Below are 13,005 nucleotides of genomic sequence, written 5' to 3'. Positions count from 1 at the left end.
TGAGCATGTGACAGAGGAGGGAAACCCGGTGACTTCAGCTGAGTGGAGAGAGGCAACCTGGGGTAGAGTCACAGCATCAGCTTTTTAAAGTGAAAACTGTGGAGACTTAGAAATATGTAATCTATAAGAACAGACTTGCCAGGCTTGGCCTTGAATAAAAGAGTCATTTTATCCTACACAGGGAATTGTGACAACTGCTTAATAGTAATGATCAAATCACAGCAACAGCATTCAAGTTCAGGAAATAATGAGCTAAAGTAAAACCAGGAGGAATTTAAGACAAGCTAAAATGACACTTTAGTATCCTGACATTTCTTCAGTACACCTTATTTTATAACTGGGGCCATGGTGTCTTAAGTTCCTCCATTAAGACGGACAACCCCTAATTTTGCATCGCATGGCAAAGATGATAGCATATTTTCTATAGGAATATGTCAACGCCTTACTGGGCATGCTTGATGATAACTGACAATATCAGAGCCTGAACTGATATGGCTGTGTTGGGTTCTGAACAAACTGCTTCAGAGTTTTGTAACTGGCACCATATGCTTTACACAGTCCCCAAATGCAACTAGACAAAACCCGTTGCCAATCTGTTCCAGATTGTCTTGTGTATTTTATGGCTAAGGACTGAATTGCAAGCTAACATTCACAGCCGGGAAGAAAAATTTGCAATTTATAAATCAGGGTCCAGTAAGTCTAAGAGACAAAGGATGCCCACTGCTTTGCAGGCAGAGGGATAGGAGAGGATGAATTGCTTTAGGCCCCACTTCCCCTGTCTCTGTTGTTTCCTCTGCTTAGAAAGCCTGTCAACCTCCTATCCTCCTGGTAAACTTCAATATACTTCAAGTTTGAACTAAAGCATCTCGAGCTGACCATGTTCTTTTGTACCAACACTATGTCCAGAGCAATCTTCATTACAGCATTTATCACTCTCTGCAGCAATCATGTGTTTACATATCTGTTTTCTCTTCTGGAACTCCATGAGGGCAGGGGCTGTGGCAGGCTCACATGGATGTTAAACAAATGTCTGTTAAAGGAATCCATTGGAAAAAAAAAATGAATAAGTGTCATAAACTGTAAACTTCTTTGGAGAACTAAAAACACATGACAAATGAGTCCTGATGATTTTGAAAATCATATTAAGTCAAATATTTTCCTTGATGACAGGCACAAATATGTAAATATTTTTTTCATTGCCTACCATGGGAATTTATTTTAAATCTTTAGTTAATAAGTGATTTTCTAATGCACTATTATCCAAAAGTGGAAATTATATGAGTGACCCTGCATAAAGTGGAAAGATGAGTTGAGGCTTTTTTTCCAGGGGAGGGGATGCATTTGGTCTGATTTATGTACACTCTGGCTTAGTCTCACTTCTGACCAACTGTAAGCATTTTAAAGCGCAGCTGGTAATGTTTAAAGATGCCATCTGTAGCCATGACAAAAGAGTCTTCCCTGATGAAGATTTAATTGGTCCATAAATGTTTCACAAACACAACCTTTGTTTCTTAGTACAGTGTGTTTTGTTCTATTTTGTTTTATTTTTCAGTCTATGAAGCATGGATTTGAAGTCAGATAAACCCATGGTTCAAACCCTATTTGTTCCACTTATTAAGCTGTGTGCCTCCAAGAAAAGCTTCCTCCAAACTTTCCAAACCTTTGTTTCCTCATCTACTGAATGAGAATGATAATATCTGCCTCAAACAGCTGCAAAGATTCAATGCCATAGTGCATCTGAAGTTCCTACCCCGGGGCTTGGCATAACCAAGTTCTTTATAAATGGCATTTTCCTTTCTCCTTGTCAACTCTTTAGGAGGCACTCTTTAAGAGTTAGGTGTACCTTATCTCTTCTTTAGCTTATTGACTGTCCTCCTGTAATTCCCACAATTTTTAAAGAGCAAATGCTTGTAGATTATAATCTATGCAATGGGATATCCATGGATGCCAGTAAGATGTGACTACACAGAACCATTACTCTGCTGTAGGAAACTTCACACAAAACTGTGCTCTTACAGGTTAGAATATTATTCTATTGTTAATGCATTTTTACCTTCAAAAGAGCACCACAGTATGATTATCAAATTGTGCTCCTCTTTTAATTTTTAATATTAATTTAGAGTTACAGAAACTTTTCAAATACTCTTCCCCAGTTTCTTCTAATGTTAACATCTTGCATGACCATGGTACGTTTAGAATTCCTAAGCTATTAAACTTGGTACAATTTATTTACTTAGCCAAACACCTTATTTGCATTTTACTAGTTTTTTCATTAATGTTATTTTTCTGTTCCAGGATCCAGTTTAGGACCCACATTACTTTTGGTTATCATGCCTCTTATTCTTCTCTAGTGTGTGATGATTCCACAGTCTTTCCTTATCTTTCATGATCTAGACATTTTGAAGAGTGAAGGTCAGTTATTTTGTGGAATGCCTCACAGTTTGGAATTACATAATGTTTTCTGCTGATTAAATGAAGTTATAGATTTGTGGCAAGAATGCTACAGAAGCGATGTATTTGTCTTACTGACATGATGAGGGTAGTGTTTGCTGGGTTTCTTCACTGTAAATTCTCATGTTTCTCTGTGTCATTAATAAATATCACAGGATAGTGAACTTTAAGGCTACTCCTTAGAGTATTTTATCATTATTATTAATTTTTTTGAGACAGAGTCTCACTCTGTCACCCAGGCTAGAGTGCAGTGGTGCAATCTTGGCTTACTGCAACCTCCACCTCACAAGTTCAAGCGATTCTCGTGCCTTAGCCTCCTGAGTAGTTGGGATTACAGGCGCATGCCACCATGCGTGGCTAATTTTTTTGTATTTGTAGTAGAGATGGGGTGTTGTCATATTGGCCAGGCTGGTCTCGAACTTCTGACATCAAGTGATCACCCACCTCGGCCTCCCAAAGTGCTGGGATTACAGGTGTGAACCACTGCACCTGGCCTCTCTTTAGAGTATTTTAAAAATATTATAAACATGTATAAAAATGTGAGACTACACATAGAAAGGACTGTCAAGTCATAGATAAAAGTATGCTTCATAGGTTTATAAATTTTTACATTGTTAGAATATGTTTGAACTAAAAATGAATATTAACTTTTTAATCTCACAATGCCATAGTAGTCTGAATGTTCAATTTTGAAAGCATTGGCATTTCTGGGCAGAATTTAGCTCCTTTTAGCACGCTTTGAGCTTAACTGTGGATGTATAGCATGTGGTCAGTGAGTAATCTTTGAAAAATTATTCAACTCTAAATAATTACTAGTAAAGCTTCAATGAGAGATACAATTTATAACACTAAGACATGTAATGGGATACATTTTTTGCAGCAGACCGTATTTCATATGTCACTTGGTTGCACACACTTAACTTGCATTAATAGTGGAAGGCAAGTCTTTACTCTTCTGCCATTGTGTGTGCACATAGACTGCCAGGCCCTTTCTTCTACCCCTCTGTGTCTAATTTTCAACCATGTTCTGATGCCATACATTTATGGTTATGACAGGTGAGCTCTGCTAGTGAAAGCATATTCCAGAGAAGCCTAGTGTCCCAGCTCCATCCTTTTGGCTCTGTTTCATGTGTCAATTGGACTCACATTTCTATCTGTTAATGCAATAAACATGTAATAAACACCTGTAAGTCAGGCCCTATACTCAGTCATTAGACATAGATGGATTAGATGAGAGACTATAAACAGTTTAGCAAGCATTTATTATTGCAACTGGAAACTGAAGTCTATGAGCAATATAATTTTATTTTCATAAATTTTAAAAAACAACATATTTAAATGTAAAGAAAATTAAGAAAATTAGACTTCAAGGCCAGGGAAACTGCATACTTTATCTTGGAATATCATCCCAGATATGTAGATTACACAGTAGCCGTAGTCCAAAGTTACATATTTTTAACAAAGATAAACTTTGGTTGTTGATGTAGCAAGGTTCTAGAGCACAGTTTTTAATAAATGTGTTAATTGAGATTTGTCTTCATATCATTATTTATTTGATATGACATATAATTTGAAGTAGTCCAAATCTCTTCAAAAAAGTGTTAGTATGGGAGAATGCCAACTGACACCAATCCTTTTAATGAAATTTAACACAAAATTAATATTCTGGGATTATTGTGAAATTTAAAATTATCTTAATTTACTCAGGCACCAGTGAGTTTTTAAAAATATGTCTTACATATTTTTTAATTATAAGCTTTTAGTTGAGTAAGTATTAAGTGGGAAGTTCGTTTCAAAAATAATAATGACAGTAATGGCAATAATAATAATAATAATAATAATAGTACTCTTATTTTCCCAACTTCACAGATAAGAAAATTAAGGCAAAAAGAGACTATGCAACTTGCCCAAGACCACACAGCTAGTAAGTGGCATAGCCTTGCTCAGATTTGGGCCATCTAACCTCAGTCTACACTCTTAAAGTCTTATCCTCTACAACTTTCTAGATAGTTAGGTTATAGGATAAGCTGGTATAATGAAGAGTCCTGCATTACAGTGATTTAAATAAGATAGAACAGTATTTCTCTCTTGTAACAGTATAGGAATGAGTGGCCCAGGCCTGGCTAGACAGTTCTGCTGTCTTGTGTGCATGACTTCCATCTCTGGTCCAAAGTGTCTGCATGCCTTGTTGCCATCTCCCAGCCATAAGGAAAAGGAGGAGGGAAGTGAAAGGCAAGCAACCTTCCTTTGAAGGATGTGACTAGAAATTCACTTTTGCTCACATTCTGTTGTTTAGTACTTGGTTGCAGGGCCACACATATCTGCAAGAGGGGTAGGGAAATGTCCTCTAATTGAGTTGCCATGTGTCCAGCTAAACCTCCTGAGTTCTATTATTAAAAGAAAGAAGGGGAGAAAGAATACTGGGGTGAAATTAGCAGGCTCTGCTAGAACCTTTCTCTCTGGCTTTAGACTCCCACCTACCCAGACAGGTGGGAGTCTCTATAGAACTCTACATAGAATCCCTATTCTCCCCAAAGGAGACCACCCAGTTCAGAGTCTAAGGTTTCTGGGAGATGTACTGGGTGCTGGAAGCTTTTCCTTGTTATCCAGTCACCTATAGCTAAAAAGACAAATTATATGCCACATCCACTTCATACTCTATAAGGAGAATAACCTCAAAGAAAACTCGCATTCAGATAAGAAAGGAATGGTAAATATATGGAGGTCAGTTGTGCACAGCAATTATCATATTCAGTGGCAGGATTTACAGGCTCCCTGTTCCAACAGGGAATATGTTCTTTGGTTTGCTCAACTGTCAACGTTTCTTGGAGTAACTCTTTTGAACATTGCTTTTTTTTTGGAGAATTATTCCTTACTTATTATCTGGAAGTGGTTGTTTGAGAATATTCCCTAATTGAGAGGTTGCACAGTTTTGGTGGTTTATATTTTTATTTTTATCTCCCTGTCACCCAAGCTGGAGTGCAGTGCAGTGTCACAATCGTAGATGACCTTAGACTCAAACTCCTTGGATCAAGCAGTCCTCCTTTCTTAGCCTCCCAAGTAGCTGAGATTGCAGGCATGAGCCAGTATGCCTGGCCACAGTTTTTGCCTCCTACTTTCCACAAGGGCAGGGGTAAGACCCAGATTTGTTTTAAAGGTCAAGCAGTCAAAGGCTTTTATAAGCCAAGCTTGTGATTTCAATGGAAATATACGTCCATAAAAAATACAGTGGAGATATACATATATATCTCCACACAGTTCCATGTAAATAAGCTATTCTATGTTAACTAGTTCTGCTTTTCTCTAAGCCAAGATATACCATAGGAAGATGTCATTGTTTTGTATTTTCTATAACCATTTCCTAAAGGCATCTGTTGGCCATTTAATCATATTAAAGCATTAAATGGACTCTGGCATATGCTTCAGTTCACTGGTTAGTCTGTTTTTATTCTTAAAGTTTTGGGAGTATTCATGAAATGCTTGGAAAGCTGTGACAGACTTGATAGGGCATGATGTCTGGCTGGTGTCTTCAACAGTTACCACAATGATTCATTCCCAAATGTTCTTCTTAGTGTGCTGGCCTCATCTGTATTACATGTGCCAGCACCTCACAGCACCTGAAAGCCTGTGTAGAAGAAATTCATATACCACTGTGACTGGAGAAAAGTAAAACTTGTTTGTAAATGTTTGTTTCCTTCACATTTCAAAATTCCACACTTTAAGGGTCATTGGAGGTGTGTACCTATGTGTGTGCATGTGTAGGTGTGTGCATATAGGGGTGTTTATGTAGCAGTTACCAAGATATTAGGTTGGTGCAAAATCAGTTGTGGAATTTGTTAATTTTTTTTTTTGTTTGAGACAGAGTCTCACTCTGTCACCCAGGCTAGAGTGCAGTAGCACAATCTCGGCTCACTGCAACCTCTGCCTCCCAGACTCAAGTGATTCTCCTGCCTCAGACTCCTGAGTAGCTGGGATTACAGTACCCTCCACCATGCCTGGCTAATTTTTTTTTTTTTTTTTTGTATTTTTAGTAGAGACAGGGTTTCACCATGTTGGCCAGTCTGGTCTGAAACTCCTGACCTCAGGTGATTTGTCTGTCTTGGACTCCCAAAGCCCTTACTTTCAATGGCAAAAATCGCGGTTACTTTTACACCCACCTAATAATTATAGACAAGAAATGTCCACATGGTGCCCAAAACTAATGCAATTGCATCTTTTATTAAATATTCAACTCTATTAGTAGTGCCACTCAGGCATAACATTCCCTACCAGTTAACATCTTTAAGGATTACAACCTCATATGCTTTATTAGCAAACTATTTATATGTGGGACAGTCCATCCATGCTGAAGTATTTATAACAGCAATTATTTTAAGTATGAGTGATCAATATCTCCTGGGCAAACCTACTTACTGCTTAACAGGTGGCAAACATCTGTTGTTGTTTGGTGTCACCATTGTTGGCAAGTATACATCAATTAAAAATTTTACTCATAAGTGGGAGTTGAATAATGAGAAGACATGGACATAGGGAGGGGAAGACATGGACATAGGGAGGGGAACACCACACACTGGGGCCTGTAGTGGGGTAGGGGGCTAGGGGAGGGATAGCATTAGGAGAAATACCTAATGTAGATGACGGGTTGATGGGTGCAGCAAACCACCATGGCACATGTATACCTATGTAAAAAACCTGCATGTTCTGCACATGTATACCAGAACTTAAAGTATAATCTAAAAAAAGGAAAAAAAAGTTGTCTTTTACCCTAGAACTTAAAGTATAATAATAATAAAAAATAAATAAATTTAAAAAAAAAGAAAAAAAATCTCTGCAGCCTATTACCTATTTCCAATCAGTACTATTTCTGCTTCAACCTACAAAAACAGATTTGTTCCTTTGGAATATGAAATACATTTTTCTTGTTCTTATTATTTTGTCACGTCCAAAACTGATCTAGATTCTTCAAAGTATGAGAGAACCCAAAGTAGTAACACACAGTTCCAACACTATATTTCTTTGTTCACAAGTCAAAAAGAACTGAATGTTGTATCTGAGCATATGAATTCATTCTTTTGTTCGTTTGTATTCATATTTACCCTTCTGGATTCCATCTGGAACGAAAACCAAAAGTGCTGAGAAACCACAACAAAGGCTGCTTTCCTTGGGTTTTCTACCTCACTGGAAGTGGGCAGCATTAGGCATTTCACAGGCTTCATCTCACTAGATTTTCCAGTCCAAATTCTACAAAAACCAGAGACTCATTTATTCCCAAATGGAGAATACAGGATGTCTTTCAGAATGGACTGCAGCAAGCAGGACCACATTGGCCCCATCCTGGCTAATTTGAAGGTTGAAAAAGAAAGAAACTTTATATTAGCTCAGAGATTTGGAATGCATGAGAAATGTAAAGAAATATTTCCAATATTAATGTCATATTAATACAGTTAATTGAGTAGAACTAATTCATTTGCTTGTAATTTGTTTCAATTTCCCTCCTTCCTGAGTTTCTTGCAGACTACTTAAAATTATTTCATAGTATAATGTATAGCCACTTTTCAGTTGATATTTGTTTAGGGAAGAAACACACAACTGTGTCACATTCTATGATGACTCATTACTAGGTGGATTCTAATGTGTTATAAGTAAGACTATGCCTTCCAAAAATAAACAGGAAGGGAAGCCATATATAGTATCCTCTATGCAACCTCAAGTTCCATTATTTTTGATACAACTAAAACGTATTTGTAATCTCTCACTAAAACAGGATAACATCTAGCATTGAAGCTTATCAATTTTTAAAGCCATGTTTTTAGGAAAATTTTCTGCACAAAAAAGATAGAATAACTTAAGTAGTTGTACATTTTTCTTAAAACTCAATGTAAGGTGATTACTTAGGTAAATCTTGTTTACTGCCAATTTTTATTGGAATGAATTGTAAGTAAAAGTCAAGATGTTTCCTACTCCTCAGTAAAGATATTTAATTTTGTCCTATATTTTAAAAGCCAGCTACTTAGTAAAAAGGTTTTATAGGTTTTATAAAAGGAAATAGAGCTTAGAGACTTACCTGGTAAGAATTTTTAAACATAAGAAAGTGGAAGAAGCTTAATTTGTTGTCACATTCAAGAACTCTGTGTCATTAGAATGAGTCAAGCATGGAAATCATGATTCCAAATTAATGTGACTAATTTCTACCCACTTCCTATCCCAGTCTCTGAGCATTGTCCACTCTGAACTTGAAGGGCCATGTTTTCGCCCAACTCTAGCATGTTTCAGGTCCTCGTCCCTCTACCTGGAACATTTACTTAACTAACTCTTATGTTTCCTTGGATAGACTATAAGTCTGTGAAAATAAGACAGTATTAAATGGCTGTACAGGCTGCTAGTCCTTCATAGCCCTTAGTAGGAATCAAACCTGCCAATGCCTCCATTTTGGACTTCTGGCCTCCAGGACTGAAAGACAATAAATTTAGATTTGTTCTAAGCCATATAATTTATGATACTTTGTCACAGTTGCCCTAGGAAACAAATACAACTTCAAAGAGCTATCAGTTTTCTTCTATTATTCTGCTTTAACATCTTAAATAATATTTTTTAAATTGTAGTTTTAAAAATGTAACCATAATTCATACTAATGGTAAAATATTAAAGCATGTAAAATAAAAAGTAAAAGTGCATTTTGCCTTTCCATCTCTGGCCTTCTATTCTTAATCTTCTAAGAAATCCGCTGTTTAGAATTTCTTGTGTATCATTCCAGAACTTATGTGTTCACAATCAAGTATATATACTAACACTTTATTTTACTTAAATAAGATCATAGTATACATCATGTTCTGCAATTTGCTTTACTGCTTTTAATAACTTTTCTTTTATATATATATATATATATATATATATATATATATATATATATATATCTCCATATCTTCACTCTATAGCCATCTTTTTTTAATTATACTTTTAAGTTCTAGGGTATAAGCGCACAACGTGCAGGTTTGGTACATAGGTACATGTACCGTGTTGGTTTGCTGCACCCATCAACTCATCATTTACATTAGGTATTTCTCCTAATGCTATACCTCCCCCAGCCCCCCACCCTCCACCAGTCCCCTGTGTGTGATGTTTCCCGCCCTGTGTCCAGGTGATCTCATTGTTTAATTCCTACCTATGAGTGAGAACATGCAGTGTTTGGTTTTCTGTCTTTGTGATAGTTTGCTCAGAATGATGGTTTCCAGCTTCATCCATGTCCCTGCAAAGGACATGAACTAATCTTTTTTATGGCTGCATAGTATTCCATGGTGTATATGTGCCACATTTTCTTAATCCAGTCTATCATTGATGGACATTTGGGTTGGTTCCAATTCTTTGCTATTGTGAATAGTGCCACAATAAACATACATGTTCATGTGTCTTTATAGTAGCATGATTTATAATCCTTTGGGTATATACCCAGTAATGGGATTGCTAGGTCAGATGGTATTTCTAGTTCTAGATCCTTGAGGAATCTTCCACAATGGTTGAACTAATTTACACTCCCACCAACAGTGTAAAAGCATTCCTATTTCTCCGCATCCTCTCCAGTATCTGTTGTTTCCTGACTTTTAATGTTCACCATTCTAATTGGCCTGAGATGGTATCTCATTGTGGATTTGATGCATTTCTCTGATGACCACTGATGATGAGCATTTTTTCATGTGTCTGTTGGCTGCATAGATGTCTTCTTTTGAGAAGTGTCTGTTCATACCTTTTGCCCCACTTTTTGATTGGTTGGTTTGTGTATTTCTTGTAAATTTGTTTAAGATCTTTGTAGATTCTGGATATTAGCCCTTTGTCAGATGGGTAGACTGCAAAAGTTTTCTCCCATTCTGTAGGTTGCCTGTTCACTCTGATGGTAGTTTCTTTTGCCATGCAGAAGCTCTTTGGTTTAATTAGATCCCATTTGTCAATTTTGGCTTTTGGTGTCATTGCTTTTGGTGTTTTAGTCATGAAGTCCTTACCCATGCCTGTGTCCTGAATGGTATTGCCTAGGTTTTCTTCTAGGATTTTTATGGTTTCAGGTCTGATAGTTGTCTTTAATCCATCTTGAATTAATTTTTGTTTAAGGTGTAAGGAAGGGATCCAGTTTCAGCTTTCTACATATGGCTAGCCAGTTTTCCCAGCACCATTTATTAAGGAATCCTTTCCCCATTTCTTGTTTTTGTCAGGCTTGTTAAAGATCAGATGGTTGTAGATGTGTGGTGTTATTTCTGAGGCCTCTGTTCTTTTCCATTGGTCTGTATATCTGTTTAGGTACCAGTACCATGCTGTTTTGGTTACTGTAGCCTTGTAGTATAGTTTGCAGTCAGGTGGCGTGATGCCTCCAGCTTTGTTCTTTTTGCTTAGGATTGTCATGGCAATGCAGGCTCTTTCTTGGTTCCATATGAACTTTAGAGTACTTTTTCCAATTCTGTGAAGAAAGTCATTGGTAGCTTGATGGGGATGGCATTGAATCTATAAATTACCTTGGACAATATGGCCATTTTCATGATATTGATTCTTCCTATCCATGAGCATGAAATATTCTTCCATTTGTTTGTGTCCTCTTTTATTTCACTGAGCAGTGGTTTGTAGTTCTCCTTGAAGAGGTCCTTCACATCCCTTATAAGTTGGATTCCTAGGTATTTAATTCTCTTTGTAGCAATTGTGAATGGGAGTTCACTAATGATTTGGCTCTCTGTTTGTCTGTTATTGGTGTATAGGGAATGTTTGTGATTTTTGCACATTGATTTTGTATCCTGAGACTTTGTTGAAGTTGCTTATCAGTTTAAGGACATTTGGGGCTGAGCTGATGGAGTTTTCTAAATATACAATCACGTCATCTGCAAGCAGGGACAATCTGACTTCCTCTTTTCCTAACTGAATACCCTTTATTTCTTTCTCTTGCCTGATTGCCCTGGTCAGAACTTCCAACACTATGTTGAATAGGAGTGGTGAGAGAGGGCATCCTTGTCTTGTGCCAGTTTTCAAAGGGAATGCTTCCCGTTTTTGCCCATTCAGTATGATATTGGCTGTGGGTTTGTCATAAATTGTTCTTATTATTTTGAGATACATGCCATCAATACCTAGTTTATTGAGAGTTTTTAGCATGAAGGGCTATTGAATTTTGTCAAAGGCCTTTTCTGCATCTATTGAGATAATTGTATGTTTTTTGTCATTGGTTCTGTTTATGTGATGGATTACATTTATTGATTTGCATGTGTTGAACCAGCCTTGCATCCCAGGGATGAAGTCAACTTGATCGTGATGGATAAGCTTTTTGATGTGCTGCTGGATTCGATTTGCCAGTATTTTATTGAGGATTTTCGTACCAATGTTCATCAGGGATATTGGTCTAAAATTCTCCTTTTTTGTTATGTCTCTGCTAGGCTTTGGTATCAGGATGATGCTGGCCTCATAAAATGAGTTAGGTAGGATTCCCTCTTTTTCTATTGATTGGAATAGTTTCAGAAGGAATGGTACCAGCTCCTCTTTTTGCCTCTGGTAGAATTTGGCTATGAATCCGTCAGGCCCAGGACTTTTTTTGGTTGGTAGGCTATTAATTATTGCCTCAATTTCGGAGCCTGTTATTTGTCTATTCAGAGATTCAGCTTTTTCCTGGTTTAGTCTTGGGAGGTGTATGTGTCCAGGAATTTATCCATTTCTTCTAAATTTTCTAGTTTATTTTCGTAGAGGTGTTTATAGTATTCTCTTACGGTAGTTGTCTTTCTGAGGGATTGGTGACGATATCTCCTTTATCATTTTTTTATTGTGTCTATTTGATTCTTCTCTCTTTTCTTCTTTATTAGTCTTGCTAGCAGTCTATCAATTTTGTTGAACTTTTGGGAAAAAAAAACAACTCCTGGGTTCATTGATTTTTTGAAGGATTTTTTGTGTCTCTATCTCTTTCAGTTCTGCTCTGATCTTAGTTATGTCTTGCCTTCTGGTAGCTTTTGAATTTGCTTGTTCTTGCTCCTCTAGATCTTAATTGTGATGTTAGGGTGTCATTTTAGATATTTCCTGCTTTATCTTGTGGGCATTTAGTACTATAAATTTCCCTCTACACACTGCTTTAAATGTGTCCCAGTGACTCTGGTACACTGTGTCTTTGTTCTCATTCGTTTCAAAGAACATCTTTATTTCTGCCTTCATTTTGTTATTTACCCAGTAGTCACTCAGGAGCAGATTGTTCAGTTTCCATGTAGTTGTGCCGTTTTGAGTGAGTTTCTTAATCTTGAGTTCTAACTTGATTGCATTGTGGTCTGAGAGACAGTTTATTGTGATTTCTGATCTTTTACATTTGCTGAGGAGTGCTTTGCTTCTAATTATGTGGTGAATTTTAGAATAAGTGCTATGTGGTGATGAGAAGTATGTATATTCTGTTGATTTAGGGTGGAGAGTTCTGTAGATGTCTATTAGGTCTTCTTGGTGCAGAGCTGAGTTCAAGTACTGTATATCCTTGTTAACCTTCTGTCTCATTGATCTATCTAATATTGACAGTGGGGTGTTAAAATATCCCATTGTAATTGTGTGGAAGTCTAA

General features: G+C 37.0%; 1 protein-coding gene and 1 long non-coding RNA gene across 7 annotated transcripts in view; one reads left to right on the top strand and one right to left on the bottom strand.

Moving 5' to 3' along the window:
• The window catches only part of LOC105475315 (cadherin like and PC-esterase domain containing 1), a 311,154-nt gene that overhangs the window by 224,033 nt on the left and 74,116 nt on the right, over positions 1-13,005 (top strand). The gene's annotated exons all lie outside the window — the stretch shown is intronic.
• LOC139362751 (uncharacterized) lies at positions 5,953-8,860 on the bottom strand. Its single transcript, XR_011622013.1, has 3 exons — positions 8,516-8,860; positions 7,548-7,789; positions 5,953-6,076 (listed from the first exon to the last, which is right to left on the bottom strand). It is a non-coding gene; the product is annotated as an uncharacterized lncRNA (long non-coding RNA).

Source organism: Macaca nemestrina, chromosome 4 (assembly GCF_043159975.1).
Source record: "Macaca nemestrina isolate mMacNem1 chromosome 4, mMacNem.hap1, whole genome shotgun sequence".
In the NCBI taxonomy this organism is placed as follows: domain Eukaryota; kingdom Metazoa; phylum Chordata; class Mammalia; order Primates; family Cercopithecidae; genus Macaca; species Macaca nemestrina.
The sequence above is the reverse complement of the archived record's forward strand: the minus strand, read 5'-3'. Positions and strand labels throughout refer to the sequence as shown.